Here is an 8,234-nt window from a genome sequence, read left to right on the forward strand (position 1 = left end):
ATTTCTAGCACCACAAATCAGGAAGGAATCTAGTTTTTTTGAGTCCAGTTGCTTGTATAAAGTGAGGGATTCTTGTTATGAAAATAAAAATCACAAAATTATAAACACATAATTATGATAATGTATAAATTTTTTAAAGCTGACAAATACCAAAACTATAAAAACAATCCAGACAATTAACATTTTTAATTAACTAATGTCCTGACATAGATTTTTAATACTTCTTTATCTAAATTTTAAGGCTGTAAATTTTTTTGTCATTTTTTCATGTGCAATGATTTTTTATACTTTCTGTAGAATAGCAATATTATTCTGAATTTCTTCTGGCATTGTTAATCTTCATTTGTTTCTTCTTGACAGAGTAGAAAAATTGTTTCCAGTTTCAAGACTCATTTTTGGTAGTACTCATCTGTACATTTCTTTCTGGTTCTACTCAGATGCATTTCTGACTCAGCAACAAGCCTAAGAACTCCAATCATTTGCTCTCCCTACATCCAGCAGAGCACAGATAGATCTTTGCTTGCCTCAGCACCACCTGGCACTCTCATTCTGTTCCATCTTCATGATCCTGGGAATTTGAGGGACCAGTTTGCCATAATCTAATGATAGTGACCCCATGATGATGCATAACAGCATATTATAGTTTTATTGAAATCTAAGATAGGTTGGGATGATTGTTGAGGTACAATGGGGGCAGGCTGCTGATGGAACCAGATATAGATAGAATTAGTGACGGAAGCCTGTCAGCCCACCTACAGTATCAGCACCACCATCAAGAGCAGGTCTCCTGTTTTCCGGTTTATTCCTACTGCCTTGGAGAAGAACACATGGAGAAATAGAAGATGTGTATCTAAGTTGTAGATTCTGAAACTTATGTTTCATCTGCTTCATGGTAGATCTGCCTCTGCATAAACCATTTTTGGATTTTTTTTTTCAGTTATTGTTTCTTTTGCCTTGAAGTCTTTCCTCCCTTTGAGCCACATTCCAGCTTCTACTTCTATATACAGCTAAACTATTACATCATCTCTGGAAACGCCTGCTGGAGTTGAGCATGACACCCTGCAGTATTTTACTCATTTTTAAATCAAAATGTTCACTATGGCATATTTTAATTTGTGTCACTGTATGTCTACTTCTCTTACTAAATCAAGATGTTATTAAGGTCAGGAACTATCTCTATTAATTTTATATCTTTCGCCTCTACTACAAGCTTTGTCACATAGCAAGATTTTAACAAATAATTATTAAATGAATAATTAAAAATTTTACCTCTAAGCACCACCACCTCTAAAGCATTTCTCTCCTTTTTTAAAGCATTATTCCAGTATTTTGTATTATAAAATTCTTAACAAACTGTACAGCAGAAATTAGTGTATATTTTTTATTATGTTCACTAGATTATTAGCGTATCATAGAAAAAAAGTCTAGTCCTTGAATTTTGTTCTCAGAATCTAACCCAGCACCTGGCATAGTAGTGAAATCTGAGGACACACTGAATAAAGAAATGATTTACTTTGTTGAGATAGAAAAAGCTAACATTTATTGAGTATGCACTGGGTACTAGGCAGTGTTCTAGATGCTTTACATGAAATATTGCACTTAATTCTTATAGTAACCCTGTAAGCAGGAATGTTATCCTCTCTTTAAAAATAAAAATACTGAGGCTTAGTAAAGCTATATGCACCAGTCATGCGGTCAGCAAGTAGAAAAAACAAAATGTAACCACTAGCCGGTTGAATCCAGAAACCCTGATTGTAATCGGTTCACTATAATGCCTTTCAAGAAATCAATATTCAGTGGTCTGGGTCACTACATGACTCACTTTTACTGCTGCCAGTGATGGTTACATATGCCTTGTAACTTTATATAAGTCACATACAATAAAATATCTGTCAACTGGAAAGCTCAGAGCACTGAGTTAATTGAATTTTTAAATTAAAATTTAGTAACCATTACATTGCCTTAATAAGTAGAAGAAACATAACACAATTGAATGCTTATTTTCAAATTTAGAATCTCTCAGGTTCTCAAGGACAGAATTTTGAATCTTAGTAATTTCAGGTATACCTCATTTTATTGTACTTTGTTATATTGCACTTTACGGATATTGCATTTTTTACAAATTGAAAGATTATGGCAACTCATCATGGAACAAGTATATTGGCACGATTTTTCCAATGGCATTTGCTCACTTTGTGTCTCTGTGTTATATTTTGGTAACTCTCACAATATTTCCAACTTTGTAATATTTGGTGATTAAAAATGAACTGTTATGGTGATCTGTGATTAGTGATCTTTCATGTTATTATTGTAATGTTTTGGGACACCCTGGACTGCACCCATAAAAGATGGCAAACTTAACAAATATAGTGTGTGTTTTGACTGTTCTGCTGACTCCTTTCCCTCTGACCTCTTTATTCTCTGAGAAACAACAGTATTGAAATTGGGACAATTAATAATGTTACAAAGGTCTCTAAGTGTTTAAATGAAAGGAAGTTTCCCACATGTCTCACATTTAATCAAATATCAAAAATGATTAAACTTAGTGCGAAAGTCATGTCTAAAGACCCCATAGGCCAAAAGCTCGGTCTCTTGTGTCAAACAACCAAGTTATGAATGCAAAGGGAAAGTTCTTGAAGGAAATTAAAAGTGTGCACTCAGTGAACACATAAATGATAAGAAAGCAAAATAGCCTTATTGCTGATATGGAGGAAGTCTGAGTGATCTGGATAGAAAATCACACTAGCTGGAACATTTTCTTAAGCCAAAGCCTAATCCAGAGAAAGGTGCTCTTTAATTCTATGAAGCCTGAGAGAGGTGAAGATGTGACAAGAAAAGCTGGAAGCTAGCAAAAGTTGGTTCACGAGGTTTAAGGAAATAAGCCATCTTCATAATGTGAATGTGCAAAGTGAAGCAGCAAGTGGTGATGGAGAAGCTGTAGCAAGTTATTAAGAAGATCTAGCTAGGAACATTGATAAATCTGGCTAAACAACAGATTTTCAATGCAGATGAAGCAGTCTTCTATTGAAAGAAGATGACACTGAGCACTTTCACAGCTAGATAAGAGAAATCAATGCCTGGTTTCAAAGCTTCAAAGTACAGTCTGACCCTCTTGCTAGGAGTGAATTCAGCTGGTGACTTTAAGTTGAAGCCAATGCCCATTTACAATTCCCTCAATCCTAGGGTCCTTAAGAACACCATGGAATACTATGCAGCCATTAAAAGGATGAGTTCTTGTCCTTTGCAGGGACATGGATAAAACTGGAAACCATCATTCTCAACAAACTGACGCAAGAACAGAAAACCAGACACTGCATGTTCTCGCTCATAAGTGGGTGTTGAACAATGGGAACACATGGACACAGGGAGGGGAACATCACACACCAGGGCCTGGGGGGTGGGGGGCTTGGGGAGGAATAGCAGAGGGTGGGAGGACTGGGGAGGGTTAGCACTAGGAGACACATGTAATGTAGCAAACCACCACCATGCATGTATATACCTATGTAACAAACCTGCACAATCTGCACATGTACCTTAAAGTATAATAAATACATTATTTTAAAAAAGAATTATGTTAAATCTTCTCCACCTGTGGCATATAGATTAAAAAACAAAGGATGGATGACAGCACATCTGTTTGATGCATAGTTTACTAAATATTTCAAGCCCACTATTGAGACCTACTGCTCAGAAGTATTACTATTCATTGACAATGACACTGATCACCCAAGAGCACTGATGAAGACGTACAGGACATGATGTCATTTTCATGCCTGCTAACATAACATCCATTCTGCAGGCCATGGATCAGGAGTAATTTTGATTTTCAAGTCTTATTATTTCAGAAATACAATTCTTAAAGCTATAGCTGTCACAGGTAGTGACTCTAATGGATCTGGGTAAAGTAGATTTTAAGTCTTCTGAAAAGAATTCACCATTCTAGATGCCTTGAAAAACATTTGTGATTCATGGGAGAAGGTCAAAATATCAACATTAACAGGAGTTTGGGAGAAGTTGACTGTAAACCTCATAAATGACTTTGAAGAACTAAATACTTCAGCAGAGGAAGTACCTGCAAATGTGGTAGAAATAGCAAGAGACATCTAATAAGAAGTGGAATCTGAAGATGTGACTTAATTGCCTCAACTGCATGATAAAATTTGAATGGAGCAGGAATCATTTCTTATGGATGATCAGAGAAAATAGTTTTTTGAGATGGAATTTACTCCTGGTGAAAATGATACGAGCATTGTAAGAATGACAATAAAGTATTTGGAGTAATATACAAACTTTGTTGATAAAACAGCAGCAGGGTTTGGGAAGATGGACTCCAATTATGAAAGAAATTATACTGTGGCTAAAATGTTGTCAAACAGCATAACATGCTACAGAGAAAACTTTTATAAAAAGAAAAGTCAATAGTTGTGGAAGAATTTTTTTTGTTTAATTTTAAGAAATTATAATAGCCAGCCCAGCCTTCAGCAACCACCACCCTGATCAGTCCAGTAGCAATCAACACTTAGGTAAGACCCACCATTGGCTAAAGATTACAACTTGCTGAAGGCTCTGATGATTGCTAGCATTTTTTTTTTTCAATAAAGGAGTTTTAAATTAATGCATGTATGTTGTTGTTTAGACATAGTGCTATTGCTCACTTAATGGACAGTGGCATAGTGTTAACATAACTTTTACATGCCCTGGGAAACTGAAAACTGCACTAGACTCACTGCAATATTTACTTTATTGTGGTGGTTTGGAACCACACTTGTATATCTCTGAGCTATGCCTGTGTTTTTAAAGAAGATAATTTTGGAATCAGTAGATTAGATAAATAGAAGTAAAAGGAAATATTCAGAGAAGTAGTTTCCATACATTAGGAAAAATGGTAAAGATCTGGACAGAGACAATTACAGAGAGGATGAGAAAAAGAGTCAAAATTTACAGGCCTTTCTACAGGACATCTGAATGTAGTAGATGACTAGTTTCTTTCTGAGACTGTAAGATGAGGAGGGTTGATGTTTTATGCTTGAGGAGTTGATAACTTGTGGCATTGTGGAGAGAGAATGATGATCCAGAAGACTTGGTTTTATGAGAAAAATCATGAACTCAGTAGAAAGAAATATGGATTTAGAGCATTGGTGAGATGTCAGGGGTGTAGATAGAGAAGTAGGTGTTATCAACATATGGATGGTAGTTGCAGCCTTGCAAAAGGAGATGATATGTAAGAAGAGTAAAGAACAAAGAGGGAAAATTCTAAAAAAGAAAGAGAATAATTAAGGGGGGAGATAAATAAAGCAATGAATAAATAGTTGCATATAAGTGGAAACCAGAAACACTGTCACCTGAAGACTAAAGGGAGCGAGAATTTCAAGTTGGGAATGGTTAATTTGAAAGGTTGTAAACAGGGAGAGAATATAATCAGTTTTGCTTTTAGAAACTGAACTAAATGAAAAAAAAAAAAAAGAAAGAAAGAAAAGCAGCTGGAAACTATCAGACTCTAAGAGAAAGGAATTGACCTCCACCAGGCTACAGAATTGAGGATATGAAGAAAAAAGAGAGAGGAGGTCACTTGACTAGAAACTGATGGTGGCTGGAAATAAAGACAGGAGAAGGCAAAAGTCAAAGCTGATGTTTTGTTTCTATCTTGGTGAATTGTCTTCTGTTAACTGAGATGGGGAATAGCAGACAAGCTGGTTTGGGGAAATTTGGGAAGAGATAATGAGGTTTCTTTTGAATTCGTTGAATGTGACATACATGTCTTAAGACACTCAGGCAGCAATGTCCTGACAAAGACTCAGGAGGGAGTTTTGAGCTGGAGTTATAATTGAGAGTGGGAAGAACACAGCTTCTGGGTAAATCATGAGGAGACTGGAGATTGCTTATTAAGAGCATGTGAATGCTTGAGAAGAGTGCTTAGGATAGAAAACTGACAGCTGTGTGAAAGAGGTGGCACTAATGGGTAACCCTATTTAAAAATTTTTCTGAATATCTTCCTTGACATGTGCAGGTTAAAAAAAAAATTCTAAATATCTTCGTAAAAGGTGACCAGTAGGGTCACAGTAAAGCCTTCTGGCTTGGAATGTGTGGTGGTTATTAGTAACATATAAACTGAGGTAAGGGGAAGAAAGAATGTGGGCTTAAGAGTGTTCCAGAATTGGATTCAAATAATGGATCTTTTAGTTGCATGTTGTGGAACTTTGGGAAATTTACTTAATCTTGTTAACTTACAGTTTCCTTACGTGTATGGTTATGATAAGAAGTTCTAATAAGGCACAGATCTGCACCTTGTAGGTGCTCAGTAAGGCTAACTTCCTCCATCTCTCACTCTCTAATACTTCTTGTGCTCTCTTTTCTCTCTCTTTCTTCCCTGTTGTGTTTTCAGTCATTTGCAATGAACACTGCTTTAGCTTTATGTAATGTCGAATTGAAACACACTTTTTCTGTTGTTAAGAAATTATACCTTAGTCAGGATATGCAACCAGAAATTGAAATAACTGTTTGGATACTCACATCAGCAGCACTCATTTAAGAATATCAATTGAATAGGTTCTGACCCTAAGATGGGTCACCTACGACACAAGGGAATAATGAGAAAGAGAAAGAGAGAGAGAGAGAGAAAGAGAGAGACAGAGAGAGAGGAGAGAAAGAGAGAGAGGAGAAAGGGATAGAAAAATGTTAAGACAGGCTAATATAGTTTGGCTGTGTCCCCACCCAAATCTCATCTTGAATTTCCATGTGTTATGGGAGGGAACTGGTGGGAGGTGATTGAATCGTTGGGACAAGTCTTTCCCATGCTGTTCTTGTGATAGTGGATAAGTCACATGAGATCTGATAGTTTTAAGAAGAGGAGTTCCCCTGCACAAGCTCTCTCTCTCTTTGTCTGCTGCCATCCATGTAAGACGGGACTTGCTCCTTCCTGCCTTCCACCATGATTGTGAGGCTATGTCCATGGACGTATTATAGAATCATTTAAAAAACTAGTAAAGATCTTAGAGATTATGGAATCTGATATTTCTCATTTTGCTTTCTTATGCAGCAGAATCTTCTGGCAGATAAAATCTTATACATATTGTTAAAAGAATTTCTCACATTGATGCAGGGATGGAAGCCACTGAGCCTTACTTTCTCAGTCTCCTTCAGTCCCTGACTTTGGGTGGTCACTAAGGTACTGTAGTGAAACCTTAGGGCTCTGAAGCATGAAGTTTATAATCATGCTTTTAGTCCAACTACCTTATTTAAGGAAGGGAAAACTGAGTCACATGAAGGCAAGTAGTTTGCACTAGATCCTGGCAGAGCAGTCTTAATTTCTCCCCTAGGGCTTTTGTTGGAGTGGCCTTTTAAAGCCTGCATTTTGAGCAAATCACCACCTTACCACTTTATTTTTGCAACCAGTGTCCCGTAAAAATAAGAAAATATTCATAATGTAACTGCAGCCCCTCCATCTATTGGCAGAGTCTCAGGAGGATGACAATCACATAGAAAAAATACATAAAGGTTTTCATTCAGGGGACTAACTAGTCACTTGCCAAATTCAATTAAGTAGGAGTGGTAGTTGGTCAGGAAAATGAGCCTGAATGAGTAGATTTCTTGAGGGCAGTCAAGAAGTAGAAGTCTCTCACATGAAGATGTAGCACAGAATCCAAGTGGGACTAAACCACATGTCTGAGAGCCAGGGCGTAAGGAGCACAACTTCATCTCTGGTGCTTAAATGAGGAGACCACTGTTGGGCTTTTCAAAAGCCATCTCTGTGTGTGTGTGCATGTATGTGTGTGTGTATGTGTGTGTGTGCATGTGTGTGTGCCTGTATGTGTGGCAAGGGAATAAGAGGTCTGAGCTCTGCATGGTCAGGAGGCAGTAAGGAGACATCAGGGGGCTTTAAGAATGAGGTTTCCTGGTTTTAGGAGGAGGAAAATGATGTAATAACTAATCTTTTCTAGGTTAAAATTTCAGATATTACCCCAGTGGAATATTCAGCTGATTTAAAATAATTTTCTGAGTATCTACTATGTCCAGAAAGTTGTATGGTGAGCTTTGGATGACCAAAATAAGTTATTTCCTTTAATAATTAGATATAGTGAGAGAAATAAGCATGCAAGTAAAAACTGAAATAGTGGTTTATTCATTTTTTCTTCATAGTCTTGTATGGTGATTAACTCAATGTATTTACTTACTGAATGCATGTATAGCCCATCTACATCTGAAAAATATTTGAACCAGTCACAAAACACTTTTTA

The sequence above is a fragment of the Aotus nancymaae genome, unplaced genomic scaffold (assembly GCF_030222135.1).
Source record: "Aotus nancymaae isolate 86718 unplaced genomic scaffold, 86718_ANA_hifiasm-v0.15.2.pri h1tg000007l, whole genome shotgun sequence".
Lineage (NCBI taxonomy): Eukaryota > Metazoa > Chordata > Mammalia > Primates > Aotidae > Aotus > Aotus nancymaae.